Below are 19,384 nucleotides of genomic sequence, written 5' to 3'. Positions count from 1 at the left end.
TTTTGCCAAGACTAAATTGGGAATAGAAGCATATATCATGTTATATAAGTGGTAGGAAAAATGTGGGTTCCACTGAGATTTTGTTTGGAAACTAGCATAATTCTTGCAAGGGCACTTGGTTCATACTAAAATTGTGCAGTGGTAAATACTGCCTTTTTGTTCTACCTATGTTTATGGTCTTTGAAAACCATGTGAGTGGTTTCAGTTATCATAGACCCTGATATTGGGCTTAACCCCTGCTAAGTGACAAAGCAAATGCAAGAAAATGTACTTTAAAATATTTTAAGTGTTTAATAAGAGAAGATGTTATTATTAAAGGTGAAAATCTTTTTAATTTTTTTTTCTTTAATGAAACAGCACAGAGTGGAAAATACCATAGCAGTCATTTGCAATCAGCAACATGGAAGAAACCTGTGGTCCAATTATATAGTTGACCCTCGAACAATACAGGGTTTAGGGCCACCAACCCCACCCCCCCACTCTCAGTCAAGTATCCACATGTAACTTTTGACTTCCCCAAAATTGAACTACTAATCATCTACTGTTGACTAGAAACCTTACAAATAATTGAAAAATTAACTCATATTTTGTATATGTATTATATAGTATATTCTTATAATAAAGTAAGTTAGAGAAAAGAAAATGTGACTAAGAAAGTCATAAGGAAAATACATTTACAGTACTGTACTGTATCAAAAAAAATCTGTGTATCACTAGAGCTATGTAGTTCAAAACCATTGTTCAAGGGTCAACTATAATTTATTTAGGGTGTGTATGGTCACAATGAAAAGACTATAAATAATGATATTTACATATCTTACCTTGAACATCAGTCATCCAATAAATTTTTGATGAATTTAATAGCCAACTTTGAGATATAGCATCTCTTTTAAGCTATAGGGCAACTAAATGTAAATTACCTTCAGTTCAGTAAGAAATGGAGTAATTCCAAAATGTAAGCAGCTTTCTTTTCCCTCTTGGGTATAATTAGGACCATTATTGTAATCATATCCATTAAACTGCTGGGATTTGGGAATAATGGATTTCTTTGCAGAAATTGATTAAATAATCTCTAAAGAAAAATGCCATAATTGTTAGAGAATTTATACTTTTACTATTGATTTATTCTTTTTTTATGTTTCATATAGGTCAAGTGACTTGATCTGTTTATTTTCTAGAGTAGAAAAACCATTCATACATTAAAGTTTCAAAATCCTGTGATCCCTGAGAAAAATGTTTTATAACAAGGTTCTATCAAGCTATGTAAACTCATTGTTGTATGTGCTGTTCAAATCGTATCTGCTACACAAATAATTTGGACCTTGGCATCATTAAAGTCATAGAGCCAAGTGGAAACCATTTAAGTGCGTTGTTTCCTTTATAAAATCCACTGGAGTTTTTCTTTTTTCTTGTATGATTTGGAGTAGTGCTATATGTTTAAATCATTAGTGTTATATGATTAAATGAAACTTTAGAGTCTTTTGTTCCTTTTACCAATCAGATCCTGAATGTGTGATATTCAGGACATTGTTCATTTCTAAAACTGTATGAATCTGAAGTACCATAATTTAAAGTCAAGAGAAATGTAAAACCCAAATGTCTTCCGTATGCTAATATTTTTCCTTGAATAACAATGTTATTCATGAATGCTTATTATAGCACTTATTAACATTTTGCTTTTAAACAACAGTATTTATTATGAAACAAATTTACTTCTGTGGAACTTTTCTAATACATTCTCAATTAGGAAAAAAAAGGTAATGATTTCCATTTATTCGGTCATGTGAAATCTTTGCCTTTATAAACATGTAATTTAAAATATGACTTTTACTCAGCTTCTGTCCAACTGTAACTATAGGAGTAACACTGAATAATAGAAGAAAAATTGAAATCCAAGACTTAGGAAACATCATTAGAAATGTCATTAGCAAATAAAATAAGAACCAGAAAGGTCACCACTGACTGAATGGCAATTTAAGCCTGGTACAGTGTTTGGTGCTTCATTTGGTTATATCTAATTCTCATGGAAACTTGGGAAAGTAGTATCATCATCTTCATTATACAAATAAGAAACTGAGGCTTAGAGAAGATGAGGTCGCTTATCCAGAACTATTAAGTGTTAGAGCCAGGACTCTGGAAAAGATTGTAAACAGTAATACTGTTATTGTAGTGAGTAAAAGATATGACAAAAGTAGCAAAATACCAGTATGTCTTAGGAAACAACCTAAAAATTAAAATTAAGATAACCTTCTAAACAGCCAAGATCACACACACTGTTATCAGTAATTATGCCTTATTTCCCAGAGACAGGATTTCAGGGGGATGGCCTTGCATTGTTATTTCAGAGTTAAAAGAAGTGAGTTGAATTCCATTTGTCAGATACTTATATGCAGTCAGGAGTAAGGTTTAGAACTGTGTTGTTTGTTGTTGTTGTTGATAAAGTTTGTTTCTCATCAGATTCTCATTACAATGGGTCACATTACCCAGACCCCAAGCTGAAGCTAAATATAAACCACATTGTGATGATTTTTAGTAATAATTACACTTTCTGGACTTCATCACAGGGGGAAAGAAGTGTTCATGAACCACTTTGACCATCTCATTATATATAAAGATAAATATCAAATTTAAAATGAAGAAACCTCGTGAGTAGTTCTGAAAATGCAGAGCTATTTTAAGAGTGTGTTTACAGTGGTTTGAAATGACTTACCAGAAGCAATGTAAACCTAGCTCTATAAAAAAGGAAACTTAGAAATAAACAGGAAATTTTTATAGAATTTTTCATGGTGGTGAAGCATTTGTGTTATTGAGGATTCTGTTTAATATAAGATTGTCAAGCAGGTAAAACTCAAGACCATTCTCCTCTTTGTTGAAACTTCAAATTTTATTTACATGGAGTAAACTACAACTGCATAGGAACATGTAAAATTGAGTTAATTTGGTTAACTATAGATAAAGATATCTAATATATAAATATGTATATCAGTCACATCTTAGAGTAGAAAAATTGAAAAATCATCAGCTGTATTATGTTAATGACTGAAATCTTATCACAAGAAAAACTATGACTTCTCTGGTTGAAAGTGAAAAAGGTCTGTGTCCTTTATCTTTAAGAGTAAGACTGAAGATGCTGATTCATTTGATTACTTCCTTTTGTTATATTTTATTCTAGAAGAGATAAAAGGATTGGTTCAATCAAATGAGAACTAAATGGCTCTGTCTATAAACTCATTCATTTCTGTGTCTAAGTGCCTAAAGCAGATGGAAGCAATCTTTTAAAAAATCTGAGTTGAATCCTAGTGAGACTAACACAAAAGGGATCTTCACCATCGCTTAATATGAAGAGTTGGGTTGAGAGAGTGATTTTCTTTAAAGAAACTTGGTAAGTAGGGTGTGGTGGGGGAGTGGAGCAGGAAGAGGGTGTGTGCTACAGTATTGAAAACTCTCATACTTTTGTGGTAGTTTTAAAATGTGTGCTGCTACCCACGGTATTCTTTGTTTTTATATGACTAAAGTTAGTAGTTATACTGTGGTACTTGAATTAACTAATGAGAAAAATTATTCTCATGGTAACTTTTTCATTGCCATAGTGTATCTGGTTCTTTTAGTTAGTTGGTTGCTTTTGATTCAGTTATAGGTTCTGGAGATAAAACATGAAAGATTATAGTCTGCCAAAAAAAAAAAAAAGGCAAATCTAGGTTCTCATGTAATATCATAAAATGATGTTACCTTTTTTATTTAAAGGAATTAACTTTTAACTAGTGGTGTCATTTAGTTTTCACAAACACACATGAAATGATATAAATTTCTATTTACATGTGTGAAAAGATAAACTGAAGCATTATTTTTTTTTTTAAATAAGAGTTTACTTAAGCAACACTCAGTTCGAATCAGGCAGCATCTAATCGAGTGGATAGAAAGAACACCAAGGAGCTATACAAAATGACAGATTTTTATGAGCAGAAGGGAAAAGGAACAAGAAAATTACACAGTAGTTCCCCCAGCAGATGCTTAAAACCGTGGGTAGTAGTAAACACTATGTGCATTATATTTTTCTTATACATACCTGTGGTAAAGGTTAATGTATAAATTAGACACAGTAAAAGATTAACAGCAACTAAATAGAACAAGGGCACCTGGGTAGCTCAGTTGTTTAAGCGTCCGATTTCGGCTCAGGTCATGATTGCACCGTTCGTGGGTTGGAGCCCCACATCAGGCTCCTCACTGACAGTGCAGAGTCTGCTGGGGATTCTCTCTCTTCCTCTCTCTGCCCCTCCCCCACTTGATTCTCTCTCTTTCTCTCTCTCTCTCTCTCTCACAAAATAAAAAACTTAAAAAAATATAGAACAAGTATAACATACTGTAATAAAAGTTATATAAATGTGGTCTGTCCTTCAAAATACCTTATTGTTCTTTACTCACCCTGCTTATGATGGTGTGAGATGATAAAATGGCTACCTGATGACAGAAAGTGAGGTGAATGAGGTAGGCATTGTGATGTGGTATTAGGCTACTACTGACTTTCCGATAGTGGTTCTGAAAGAGGATCGTCTGCTTCTGACCCACAGTTGACTATGAATAACTGAAACTGCACAAAGAGAAAATGCAGGTAAGGGGAGGGGACTGCTATTCTAGGGGGAAAAAAAGCAGGTTGGATACTGCAAGGTTACTTTCCTTACAGGGGATGGTAGGGGCCTATCAGACCTAGACCACATACCTAACTAGTGCTGACCAAGCCACTTCCTGTTTCACCAGTTCAAGGTTCCATTTCTGGGAGAGCCAAAACTGTAATTAAGTCTTGGTTTGGTAGTATGAGGCTTAGCAAAATGACTCAATTTGGGGCCTTTTGTCATGCGTTTTAACAGATTAGGGAAAGGGAAGGTCTAACAGTTCGTGAGTGGTAATAACACATCTGGAGTATACCCTTTTGGGAGTCTAAGTGTGAGCTCACTCTTCTAAATCACTTTAACTGGCCAAACATGAATGAACTTCTCTATTTTCACTTTTCTCTTTTTCAGTGTTTATTTTACTAGTTACTGTGCTGGGGCCTCTGGGAGGTTATGATAAAGGTGTTTGCTGTTATTTGTTAGTTTTCCCACTGTCCCCTCTTGAAATGAGAATTTTCCCGTAAAAGAATGAGTCAGATAATTTGGGAAATAGCCCAAGTTCATGAGTTTGCATCTGAATTTGGAAGAAGGAAAGGGTTAAAAGAATTACTGCTACTTCTGGATAATCTACCAAAATATGATACTTAAGACAAAGTTTCCCTCTTCATTGATAGGACCAGAAGTTGTTTGCGGTTTGTTTGTTTGTTTGTTTGTTTGTTTGTTTGGGTTTAAATTTTATCTTTTAGAATTGTTTCCCTCCCTCTGTCCTCTTTTTCTATTCCAAGTCTAATGAAGATTTCCTCCTTGAACTTCCTGTAATCTCTAGGGACAGTAATAACTAAATTCCAGCTGTCTGTTACCAGCGTAAACTAAAAATTTACATTGGATAGGTTTTTAAAGTCAAATATCTAACATTCTTCTGAAAGACAAGCCATTAGCTGGTCTGCCAGCCCTGACCCTGCCCCTTGTCTTTCTTCACCTCTTACTTTCTATATTCTAGGTCTTTCTCCTTTTTCTGTCTCTCATTTTGCCTAATCAAAAACAACCATGACAACAATAAAAATCCTAGTTTAAACCTTGAATATTTGAAAATTCAAAGTATGAAACTCCTTAGGCATAACTAAAAATTACTGGTTCCCACCAGGACTTTTCAATAAGCTGGAGGCTCACTTATATATTTGCATATAAATTATGTAGTCTCTTAAATTTCCATATACATCCTTAGGCCTTACAAATATTCTCAGGTGATTTTCAAGTCAAAATCACAGTAGCTTGTGCCATTAAAGAAATTCGTTTTGAAGTGTCTATTTTCCATACCTTTTCGGCTAACTGCTCATTGTAAGTGACCTAAAACTTTACATCAGCACCACATAGTTGAAGAGATTTTGAAAATGGAAATGAGAACAAGAAGTTAAAGAAGGTATAAGGTCAGAAAAACTTTCCCTTCTCCCCTTCTGGATTTATTGGCTGATTTCATCAATAATTTGATATAAGACAGATTAACAAGAGAAAAGCAAATTCAATTTTATTTGTACGGGGACCCCAAAGATATGAAACTCAAGGGCAAATCAGTTAGTTGAGGCTTATATACCTCCTGAACTAAGGATTGAGCTGGAGGCCTGCGACTTCAATGGGGAGAGGGTAATTCACAAGGTGACAAGAAGAGTCTATGTTTATTAATTAGATGTTTGTCTTGTCAAACAGAAAGGTCTTTCAGATAAAAAATTACCTCTGGTATTAGCCCTCTTTCTGGACAGGCCCCCTATCTAAATTCTATTAGGTACTCAAAGGAGAGGTGCAAGGTTTTCTTGAATCTGCTAGGTCTTGATTGACTTAAACTGGAAATAATCCACTTGCCAAAGTGGCACATTTTGGGGTGGCAAATTCTGCCTCCCTGTAAGGACAAGACAGATTTGTTTCAAAGAATATGTCACACAAGAAGGACACAGTGTTTTGAGGAGAAGGAACACAGCCGTGAAATAATTCAACCCATGAGATAATTTCAAAATTGTAGAATGGAAGAAAAATTTTTGTCGCATAGAGTAAAATAAATTACCATGAGGAGAAAATGATTTCCATTCCTGCATGCCTGTATGAATACTGAAGTTAAGTGTAGGTGCCTGATGTTTTCTTGAAAGTTTTTAATTCCTTGCTGCCTAAACTTCACTCTTACCTTGGCACACGTTGTTATTGTAGTAAGTACTTGTAGTGGGAGGGTTTGGGGCATGGGGAGAAGCAGGCATACATAGAGATAGATGACTGAAATTGGGCTTGAGTCAGTTGTAAGAGCCAGCAAAGTTGACGCTGTGGGTATTTTGCAATCATTTGTTTAATTAGCTGAAACTCCTAAGGGAAAATTTTATGAAATGGCAAACTCCCAAAGCCAAATTTAAATCTGTATTTCTATGTGTGCAGAATTTCATAACACAGAGATGTAAAAAAGGTACTAGTGAAAAGCACTGTATAGTTGAGACCTTTAAATACCAAAAGCAGTATCTTACAGAGAAATGTGAAAATAAATTATATAAGTTAAAATATTATTCATGTGAGAGAACTAAGGTAAAGGTTTACAGATGGCTAAGAAAATCGTATTTTGGCTAGGAGCGTTTTTTAAAATTCCCTCCATTCTCCCCCACCCTGTTTTTGTTTGTTTCCTGTGAATTTTTCTACCTAGTTAAGTATATAATCAAGTTTATATTCTGTTATTGTCTAATGGATTTTTTGATCTACAAGATATCTACTTTTTAAGCAACTAAAGGGATATCTCTAAAAGCTGTAAGTCTTCATAGTTCTGCTTTGGTACGTTCAGAGGTTAGATTTAAGTGACTGGTTGATTGAAAAGGCCAGTGAGCTGGGTTTCTTTTACACTTGGTTACGCAAGCACAAAGACACTTGTGGACTTTCTCCTGCAGGAGAAAAAAGCATCTGGCCAAAGAGCCATCTTCTCAGGTGTATGCGGTTAAAAAAAAAAAAACCTACCATATCATTTAGAAAACCAAAACCTTATTAATGTATTGATTTCAGATGAATAAAATCCATCAATTTTATCATAATCCTAAGGCTAGAGGATGAGTCTATATAAACTCTACTCAAAAGCAGCTTGTGTTTTGTATGAGGATGCATCATTTGCTGTTTTCAGTAGCTGATGACTTTGGTATCATTTTCTTAAAAAGATCAGTTAAATAGATGCTTCTCATCATGATTGCATGTGGTCTGCACTGAAGATGTAGTTTATACATTGGAGATTGGAAACAGGTGTTCCAGTGCTGAACCTAAAAGGGCTATTATAAATTGCTTTGAGTAGTAGGCTATGAGGAAATATGTGCAAGAAAAGAAAAAGAGCAACTTACAATTCTTATAATAATTACCCCCTCTGTAAAAGTATTGAGTGATTTAAATGGACAAGGGAAATAAAGAGAACCAGGGGAGTAAATCTTTCAAAATGTGGGTCTAGGTGGGAAGGGTGTAATAGAACAGAGACAGAGAAACAGATTTACTTTTCATGCTATAAAATGGTTTAATTTCTTTCACTTTTAGAAAGTGGGTCAAAGTCAATGTTGTTTCTTAATTTATAGATACAAACTTATAGAGATGCAAAATCCATGTAGCATAGACACCTAGCTAGATGCCCACTAGTATCTGTTTGCCCTTTCTTCTGTGATAACGGAGCCTTCATTTTTAGCCGGACTCCTGACTACTGGGAGTAAAGAGATATTGTCTTGCAGCTAAGGTATGATTTAACCAATAACACATAAATGGAAATGATATGTTCCACATATCTGGAACTGTTCTTGAATAAAGGTGTCATTCTCCCTCCCTTTTTTATTCTTCCTATGGGCTGGTTGCAGTATGCTACAGCAGCCATTATGGATCACAAAATAGACCCTTATGTATTAAGGAAAAGTAAAGAACATGATAGAAGATACCTGCTTCCATACCAGCCCAGAAACTTGTTTTAAGAGAGAGAAATAAAATGATCCCTCGCATTAGCCATTTGTTATGTTGGATTTTCTGTCACTAACAGAGAAACTTCATCTTTTATACTCTAGCATAAGATCCAATAACAGTTTCACGAGTAGACTGTGCCTATATCACGTTTACGAGGATCTCTGCCTCTCAAAAATGCATAACAAATGTGAAAATTATATATATTTTTGTGTTTTCTATTTCATCTTTGTTTCCTTTATTCCTGTGCTAGTTTTACTGATAGCAGTCGCTGTCAGTAAAACAAAAGTAGCAGTCAAAAGAGGTTTGAGAATAAAAATTAACTATATATATATTTACTTTTTTTTTCCTCTCTAAATTAGGAAAAGACTGTCTAAAAGTGAGTGCTGGCATTAAACTCACTGTTTTGTGGTTTGAACTGCTTTAAATACTGCCATTAATGTAGCCGTCATATCTATTCCAACTACCTTTGCCTTTTTGCAAACTCTCTTCACTTTGTGTTATTCCAACAGACTCAAACCGCACTCACTGCTTTTGGACTGTTTTCTTTCCCTTCTCTGACCAGCTTCCTCTTTCTCTCGTGCTACCATGTATTTATCTCTCTTTAACACTTAACCACACACTGTGCAATTATTGTTGACATGTCAGCCAAAGACAACTGAACTGTTTGTTCCTGCAGGGGATTTGTGTGTCTAGACTAATGGTCACACAGTAGCAGCCCATTAAAAATTAGGAGAGAAAAAGGAATGATGGGCAGTAGGAAAGAAGGAAGAGATTTTTCTTTAAGAAAGCCAGCTTTCCAGTTTATATTTATTTTAAAATTTTTATGTGGATAAGCGCAGTCATCGAATACATTCTAATATGTATGACAAACAGCTTTATTATAATTTTGTGTTTTGGTATTTTCTTTGTATTTTAATTTTCTTTGAGGCATAAAATCTCTTGGAACACCACCTTACCTCTTCCTTTTTGGACAATCAAGAGACTGTTCGTGAAAAGTGGTCAGGTCTCTCATTATCTTTCTCTCTTCTCTTTTATTAACAATTATCACTCCGCTGTGCACTGTTTAGTAACCCAGAATTGGCTCAGTAGTATTATGAACCTTTAATGATAAAAATCAGTAGTTTCCTGGGAAATATGGCAATTTGGGGGAAAATCGGAAGAGATTAGAGGGATCTAGTAACATATTTAAACTGAGACAATGTAGATATTTACATGATGGCAGGTAAGCCAACTCTTGTCAGCAATTGTCTCCACCAGTACTATTCTATTGATGTGTAGTCTTAAGTATGCTTTCACAGCATTTATTGGCATAACATTTTTTTATCCTTTATTCTTTGTGAAATTTTATATTTACATAAAGTCTTACTTTTTAATTAAAAACATATACATGCTTCAGGGCACCTGGGGGACTCAGTTGGTTAAGCATCCGACTTGAGCTCAGGTCATGATTTCATGGTTCGTGAGTTTGAGCCCCACGTCAGGCTCTCTGCTGACACCTCAGAGCCTGGAGTCTGCTTCAGATTCTGTGTCTGCTTCAGATTCTGTGTCTACTTCTCTTCTGCCCTTTCTCTCTCTCTCTCTCTCTCTCTCTCTCTCAAAAGTAAACAAACATTAAAAATTAAAAAAACAATACACATACTCATGTAAAGCATATTGAAAAAAAGAATAAAATTCAAAATTACTTGTATACCCATTTCCCAGAAGTTACTGATATTATTATCTTATTTTATAGCTACCTAGCCTTCTGTTCTATTTATACAGGGAACACTATTGTACATTCTGTTTTGCAACCTATTTTATCAACTTCAAAATAGGTCATGGAAAAACTGTCCACATCAATAAATGTTTTTCTACAAAATTATTCATGTTGTTATAATATTTTATTTGTAGGGGTATAATATAATGTATTCAACCAATCTAATATTATGGGACACAGGATAATTCCAATTAGTTCATGTTATAAATAGCACTGCCATAAATATTGCAAACTGCATGATTATATTTTTTGTAAATATCCATGATTGTGTCCTTAGACAAAATTTTTAAGCAATGAAATGTCTAAATTAAACAATAGCAAAATGCCATAATACCTTTTTAAATGTTCATTGATAATTGTTTTGCAGAAATATAATACCAATTTATAATCTAAGCAGCTCTGTATGGGGAAGCAGACAGAGCTTTACCCAGAATCTTACCAACTCTGTAGAACCATTAAAAAAAAAAAAAGTTTGCCAACTCAAGGGGGAGGTACTGTGTGTGTGTGTGTGTGTGTGTGTGTGTGTGTGTGTATGGTATGAAAGTTGATATTATACTTTTTTTGTGAAGATTTGTTAAATTTTTATCATAGAATTCTGTTGCTTAAAAGTTCCAAGTTGAGGGGTTGCCTGGGTGGCTCAGTCAGTGGAGCATGTACCTCCTGATCTTGGAGTTGTAGGTTCAAGCCCCACATTGGGTATAGCGCTTACTAAAAATAAAATCCTTAAAGAAAAGTCCCAAGTAGGAATTTATATTAAATGAAAATAAATAAATATAAATATAAGTAAATATATATGTGTATGTATATATATATATATATACATACACATATATATTTAAACAGTGATAGAAGAAAGGCAGAATGTTCTAATGTTTTAATTAAGTCCTATATCTAAAATTTTATCTTATAAAACCAGTCCTATTTTTGGTGCTGAGTTATAGTAGTTCTTATTTTTAATTCTGAAACCATGTGTATTAGTTTCCTAGGGCTGCTGTAACAAAGCACTCTATATTTTAATGGCTTCAAACAATAGAAATTTATTCTCTCCATAATTTTGAAGGCTAGAAGTTCAAAGTCAAAGTAACAGCTGGACCATGATCTTTCCAAAGTCTTTAGGAAGAGATCCTTCCTTGCTTCTTCAAGCTTCTGGTAGCCTCAAGAGTTCCTTGGCTTGTATCAGTGTAGTTCCCATTTCTGCCTCCATCTTCACATGGCTACCTTTCCTCTGTCTGTCTTTGCACACCAGGATATGGGTTTATGGCCCACCCAACTTCAGTTTGACCATATCTTAACTTGATTGTATCTGACAAGATGCTATTTTGTACACATAGGTACCAACTTTAAGACTTTAACCAAGCTCTTTTTGGAAGACACATGTCAAACCATAATACCATGTATCCAAATTTTTTTTCGATATATTATAACTAGTTTTGGGAATGAGATAATAGTAGTTTTTACTCCTATGTTGATAATTTTAGTAGTATTACCTCATGCAAGGAGAAACTAATTAAATGATCATACTTTTTAAAAGCTTAACTTAGCATCCTATGACTACTGTTTCAACAACTCTCCTGCATACAAATAAGAGAAAAATCGAAATATATTGAGGAATTTTCTGAGACATGCTACTGATGTCACAGGCATCTAGATCATGGCAGAAGGCGGTGAAGAGAGCTCCAGTGTATTCATATTTCTGTCCATATCACTAAAGGTCTGCTTTATGTAACTGTCTAAATAGTTCATAATTACTGAATCGGCTTGGATAAAGAGGAAGTATAGTATAAACATTCTAGTAAGTTAAGCTCTTAGCAATACACAGTGAAGTTTATGATAGTAATAACCAGTTTTCTTCTAGTGAAATGTCTTATCCACTGTTTTAAAAATATTATTCATTTTAAATTGGTCTGGATTCCTTGTTTCTGCTGTAAGTTCTATTGATTATTTTGTTTTGTTTTTACTATTTTTTTTCATTTCTCACAAAAAGATGAAAATGTATGTCACTTTCTTTATTAAGGCCCTTACTACAATTTGTGAAAATCCCATTCTGCCCATAGAAATGCTCAAATTTCACTTTAATTCAATATTTTTTTTAAGATTGCATTACCAATGAAGTATTGCTTCCTTAGGGCACAAACTTCTAAATGCTGCCTGCTCTCTTTATTACCAAGCTTCACTTAGTGCTGAAGCTCTCTGTATCATTAAGATAGATTCCAGTGTGTTTTCTACTTTTCTGTGATGACAGTGATGTTTTATATAATTTTTGAGAGATGTGGTTCAAACACTGGATCCCCCTTCATTCAATGAGCACAAGCTGGCATATCAGCTGCTGTGTAACCCCAATAAACAGTCTCTGTGCAGCACTTTTGGAAGGTTTTCTTATCCATTTTACATAGAAGTTATATGTAGCCTTTAGAGATAGTTCTGTATCTTCTGTTTCTTGTCTCTGATTTTAATTCTCTTTGGGTTAAATTTCCAATTCTTTCTCATAGATATTATATCCGTTTAATATCTAAATGCCAGCTGTGACTTCATTTCTTACAAACAAAGAGAAAATGCAATCAACATAACTAAACACATTTAGTTTATTCTTAATTTGAGGACTGCTTAAAATATTTTCATATTCCAGTAAACATTGCCTTGGGTATTTTAAGTATAAACACATTACATGTAAACAATGCTTTTGCAAAGCAGACTGACTTAAAAATATCCACTTGAGTTGTATGGCATAATATAACATATTCAGGCAGATTTTCAGCATTATTGCATTTTCCTACCTTCTCCTTTTGTGGACATCAGAATCTGAACTCCTAATAGATATGTACTGTCATCTGATACAGGTCTGGATGAAAATGGTGAGCAGAGGAACTCCTTAATTCAGAACATTGTGATGGTCAGTTCACATGCACTAATATTTGTTGAGGACACACCATGGGCCTTATGCACTCTGCTAAGCACCTCGTGTTTGTTTCTCCTTTTATACTCATAATAGTTCTGAGCTATTTTTTCTTCCATTTTATATGTATAGACACTAAATCCTAGAAGAATTAAGTAATCAAGTTTCTTGTTCTAGTTTTAAATGCTATTATTCCATTTAACACAAACTTATCAGCAGTGAAATAAAAACACTAGAATGGGTTCTGCTGTGACTTGAGCTTCTCGTACCATCCTTACTGAGATGACAAACTTAACTTGAGGAACTAACTAAATACTCCGCATCCATTTTAGATCCTTTGCCTAATTTTGTTCTAGGCCAAAGATTTTCAGACTGTGAAAGAAAAAAGCGTATTGCTAATGACAGATAAAATGTCAGCATGACAGCACTGGTTCTCTGGAATCTCTCTAGACACCTTTTGTTTGTTTGTTTGTTTGTTTTCCCTCAGCATTTTACCCTTGAAGTGGATAATCTATTTGGGTTTGGTCTGTGACTTCTTTGTAGCAGCATTAAATATCTTCCATGTCACAAAAGATTGTAATTAAGTGAAAAATATAGTGCAACAAAGGGCAAAAGACAAAAAAAATAACTTTAGATAAAGCAAATTTATAAATCACTTACTATGAAGATATACTACTACTGAAAATTCTGTTCTCGGGCACCTGGGTGGTTCAGTCAGTTAAGCAACAGACTCTTGATTTCTTCTCAGGTCATGATCTCAGGGTTCATTCCTGGGATTGAGTCCCAGCATCTGGATCTGTGCCTACACCTCAGAGACTGCTTGGGAATCTCTCCTCTCTCTCTGTCCCTCCCCCTGCTTATGCATGCATTCTCTCTAAATAAATAAATAAATACTTAAAAAGGAAATTCTATCCCCAAATGGAATCATCTCCCCCAAGGCATTACCTTACTGGAAAAAAAAAACAACAACACATTTCTTAATAATGAAAGTGAACTAAAAAGTGAGTCAATGGCATTTTTAATCATTCAGCGTAAAAAAGGAAATTTGAATTAAATAGTTCATATCTATTACTCTAAAAGATGTAATTCTATCTTGTGTATCTACTATTTTTATCACATATATTGTTTTAATATCCAAGTTTTATTTATTTTTAAATACAGTGATTTATATAAAAGTCATATTATGCAGAAAAATTATGAAAATCCTTAGTAGTCACTTAAGTTAGCAGGTATGTATAGCTCAGAAAGAGATATGTATTCATTTCAGGAGCATTTATTAAGTACCTATAGTGTGAATAACAAATTAAGGTTCTTGGTTTCATGAATTTGAGTGTCATTTGTAGGTGACAGTTATACAGAGTAACTCTGGTAGAGATTTTGTTAAGAATATCACTATGGGGCACCTGGGTGGCTCAGTCGGTTAAGTGTCCAACTGTGTATTTCTGCTCAGGTCATGATCTCATGGTTTGTGGGATCCAGCCCCACTTTGGACTCTGCGTTGACAGAACAGAGCCTGTTTGGGATTCTGTCTCTCTGCCCCTCCCCCACTCACGTGCACTCTCTTTCTCTCAAAAGAAATACACGTAGGGGGGAAAAAAGGATATCACTCTAAACTGGTGTTCCCTGAAATTATATTTTGAAGATTGTTTTCCTTTTTGAGATATTATATAGAATCAACTTCTTCAATGATATGTGAAATAATTTATGTGTTTTGGGTAGAAAATAATGGATGCAATAGATTTACCTTTTAGATCTAAATGACATTGTCACCATACAACATAGTGAAGGCTTGTTTTGCCATACACCTAGAAAAAAAGATCAGCATAACTTTTAGTTTGTCCAGAACTAATTATGTAGTTATGTATGTGTTTATGGAGAAAAAAAGGTCATAGTTAAAATATATATTGTTAGTGTTTAAGTTTTTCTGAAACAATTTAAAGTTTAGGTCTTAAAGTTTACACGTTGGGAAGCTTCCAGTATGAAAAATAACAAATTTGAGGGTGGTCATATTATTGTTTTCATTTCCTTGTTAGAACAGATTTTTTTTTAAGATTAAAAACGTGGAAGTTTGTCTTTCTAAACTCTGCCTAGTTAGCATAGATATTACATTGATTCATCGTTTAGTATCATAAAAAAACCTGTTTTTGGAGTACAGATGTCATAGTTTATTTAGTCTGCTTAGTACATTTAGTTAGAATGTGTACAATTAAATATGGAAAATCTTTGAATCAAGTCTCAAAATGTTTGGAACTGCTGGGAAGGTATATTTTTCCACAAAAGAATCCAGTTTTAGAATTCAACTTCCTGCTTTTTAAAAATGCATTTAACTCCCTTCTTTTGATCATCACCAGCTATTGGCTATCGAAGAAACTTCTTTTGTGCCCTAGAAGTGTGTCCCCATCTGCACCTTATCCTTCTCTGCGCTCCTTGGTTAGCACAATGTCTATAGTCTGGACTCTTGGGGGCAAAATTTAATACTCTGGTTCTCACTGATTGCCTCAAGCAATTAATATGTTTTTAAAAGAAACGTAAACCTGTAGAATAAATGTAAACCAGTATCTATTTAAGATGGTTTTCACATTTTAATATGCATAAGGATTATCTGGTATGGAGATTCCAGTACCCATCTCAGAGGTTCTGATTCTTTAGGTTTGTGATGGTGAAAGAGAATTTGCTTTGTTAACAAACATTTTAGGAATTTTTTTTTTTTTTTATAATCAAAGCCCATTTATTCCTCTGATCCTGACCCTAACCCTACTACTGCTATTGCCGACTCGTGTTACTAATATTTATTAACTATGGGGCATGTGCCAGGCAGCACTGTGTGCACTTTTTTTTTAAGTACCCTTTTTTTACATTGTTAGAGCAACTTTATTCAGTAGGCACTATGTCTCCGTTTTGCAAGGAAAGCATAACTGAAGCCCAGAGAATATAACTTGTCCCAAATTGCAAAGCTAATAAGTGAATTTATGGAAATCCCTTGCCTTAAAGTTTTCAATATTTATTTAACAAGTATTAATGCCCTCAAGTGGTTTTCACAAAATGAGTGAAGCAAACAAAAGCAATAAACCAGACCGAACTAACATAGACGTAATACATGTGCAGTCTAATATCTACTGAACAATGAGTTAATGTCTCTCACTAGAATGGCAGTGATTTTTAATGCAAGCTTGGAACAAACATCCTCTTAATCACCCTCGCACTTTTCCCCTTAGGAAAATGGTCTAAGTCAAGATTGCACCTTCTTGTGGTAATAACCCCTTTTCTACAGTCAGTGATGACCACAGCCACCAACAGTCCTCACAGACATTTGCCTGTTCTTAAGTAACTTTAAGAAATGCACTGCGGATTGTTTTAAATCCAACTCTGTGCTCCAGCCTTGTTTCTTAATCTGTTACTATCCTTGGCACAACTCACCCAAATAATGCTAACAATTACAGGCCCTAAAGTCCCTAAAGGAGACTTCTTGTACCCGTAAAACTTAACCAAGTAAATATATGTATACACAAAAAAGGGATAAGAAACACAAGATTGACCAGTTTTTACTTTTGCCAAATAAGGATAATAATTATATATATTCTTATATATGTAAGTATGTATATATAAGTATGCAAGTGTATATATATGTACATATGTATGTATATATATTTACATATGTATATATTTGTGTATATGTGTGTATATATATGTATGTATGTATATATATACACACATAAAGAATATATTAGAACCTGTACTGGACCTTTTCTTACTGGGGAAGGGGAGAATAAAGGTCACAATCTCAGAATAAGGATATAAGGATGCTGTTTTGAGTTCTGGTAAAAATTGAAATGGATTGGTATGTGTTCCTGGGCTGGCATTTGGGAACCACAGTTCTAGGCAGTTAGCTATGCGGTCTTTTCAAGAGCTTCCTTAGGATTTACTCCCTGCTTTTATATTTATTTATAAAATGGCCTCCTTCAAATTCTCAGAGTTTGGAAGCATGCAGTATTTTAACATTCCATTTAAAGTTTAAAGTTTTTGTAGCATCATAACTGCATCATAACTGCCCAATCTCCTAAGTGGCTAACGATCCATAGCCCATGATCGTGCTTTTTCCTTTTTAATTTCTGTGAAAAAAAGTATCCCTAGTGTTTCTCTCTCAGTTTGCTACTTCCTTCCTTTGACTAAAAATATATTTAGAATGCTACCAGTGCCTAATATTATGTTTAAAAAAAGTTCTCAGTTGTAATTTCAAAATAATAACAATAGTTCGTAGTTCTTTGATTTGTTTTTGTTTTTCTTATTACTGAATTGAAGGCACGAAAAAAAGAAAGTCTTAATGGAACTTAATGGGACTGAATGCTGTATCTTTAATAAATATTGTCATTTATTTAAGGTCTGTTTCCGTATTGTTTGTATGTGGTGTTTTCTGATACTAACTGGGTTTACAACGATTCAATTCAGTTCTGATACTAACTCCCAGAATAAGAGCAGACCACACAGGTTTGAGACTCAGGCCATGCAAACTGTCCACACCTCTGACGCCAGGCACAAGTGGGTGCCCAAGCTACTTCTGCCCAGCTGACTACAAGTTCAGTTTCAGTAATTAGGTAAAACAAAGCTCATAGAGCTTTGAACTCAAGAAAATTCTCCAGTTATGACCACAGCTTTAATATAAGGGCACACCTCAAGAACAGCCAAATGGAAGTATTTTATAAGGCAGTGTATGGGGAGGGGGTGGGGTTCCTCCCTCTCTGAGTGTACAACTCTCCTGGCATATCACTGTGTTTACTAACCCAGAAACTCTCAAATCCTGTTGTCCAAGAGTTTTTACAACCCAGTTTCCAGACCCTGCTCCCCTCCCAGGAGGTTGGTGGATGAGACTAAAACATCCACTCTAATCATGTATTCGGTCTTTCTGTTAACCAGCTTCCTCCTGAAGCTATCTTGGGTATCCACCCTGAGTCACCTCATTAGCAGAAACTCAGGTATGCTAGAAAGATTTTTTAATGCATAATAAAAGACACTCTATCCGCTTGAAAAATTCCAAGGGTTTTCAGAGCTCTGTGCCAGTTACTGAGGACAAGACCAATTTTTTTTTTCATGCCACCATTTGATTTCTGAGGAGAGTGGAATATTATTACTCTATTTTTATCTCCCAAACCACCAGTAAGCTTTCACAGTGTGAAGCAAACAAAAGCAATAAACCAGACTGAACTACTGCCCCGTCATTTGCTAATTTTCTTATATTTTACTACACAATTTCAGTTTTGGCTTCAGCATAATGACTATGAAAATACCTGGAAGAATTTAAATACACTCTCTGTCTATAAAGTATTATTATTACTTTAATTATGTTAAAATGCATTTTTCTCCTACAGACACTACAGAAGCACGTTTTGTCCTCTGCCTCTGACCCACCTACTGAAGCAGTTTCTCTTTACATGATTTGCGTTCCTACACTGATATTTATATATGTATTTGAGATTTATTCTTATTTTCCAGTATCCTCAATCATAGTCTCAAGGGATAGGCTCATTTGTAAAACTCAACAAGAAAGAGCCAGATGTGGGAAGTATGACCTATAATGAACATAGTTGTTTTTATTTATAGACCCTTCTGAGGCCTGTATTTAGTAGATCTGTTGCTTGACATTAAAAGTATATCTAACTTTTTGGGTAGTGATGGGTGTTGATGCATTATAATTATCATTTTCAGATATGGTTTGGTATATTTTCTAAGAAATCTTCTATCTTTGCATATTTAAGCCATTATATCTGGGAATTTATTGCCTCTTTATTTGTAGAAGTACGTATGTATGTGAATATTGTATTCATATTCATTAGAAGGAGTGATTGCTTTGTAATGGAGGACATCCAGAAATTTCACTGGTCCATACCTTCCTCACAAAACTGAAGTCAAAGTAGAAAATAAAAGAAACCATCCAGCACCCACGTCTTGGTTTCTAATAGAATTCTCCAATAAAAGGAACTAGGATGGGTGTTGTATGGAAACCAATTTGACAATAAATTTCATATTAAAAAAAAGGGGGAACTAGGCTCCTTGGAAAAATGTCTGAGTCTGGGGCTGGGCAGAAAATATGAAAATGAGCCTGGAGAATCTTGTAGTACTACAGAGTAAGGAAGTGCTCAACAAATAAAATGATGGGAATATGCCAAAGAGAAGAAAGCAACCAAC

At 34.5% G+C, this 19,384-nt stretch overlaps 1 protein-coding gene across 33 annotated transcripts in view; it reads left to right on the top strand.

Annotated features, from left to right (window-relative positions):
• Positions 1 to 19,384, top strand: part of ADGRL3 (adhesion G protein-coupled receptor L3) — an 829,205-nt gene that overhangs the window by 609,195 nt on the left and 200,626 nt on the right. The window lies entirely within an intron of this gene.

Source organism: Neofelis nebulosa, chromosome 3, assembly GCF_028018385.1.
Source record: "Neofelis nebulosa isolate mNeoNeb1 chromosome 3, mNeoNeb1.pri, whole genome shotgun sequence".
NCBI lineage: Eukaryota > Metazoa > Chordata > Mammalia > Carnivora > Felidae > Neofelis > Neofelis nebulosa.
The sequence above is the reverse complement of the archived record's forward strand: the minus strand, read 5'-3'. Positions and strand labels throughout refer to the sequence as shown.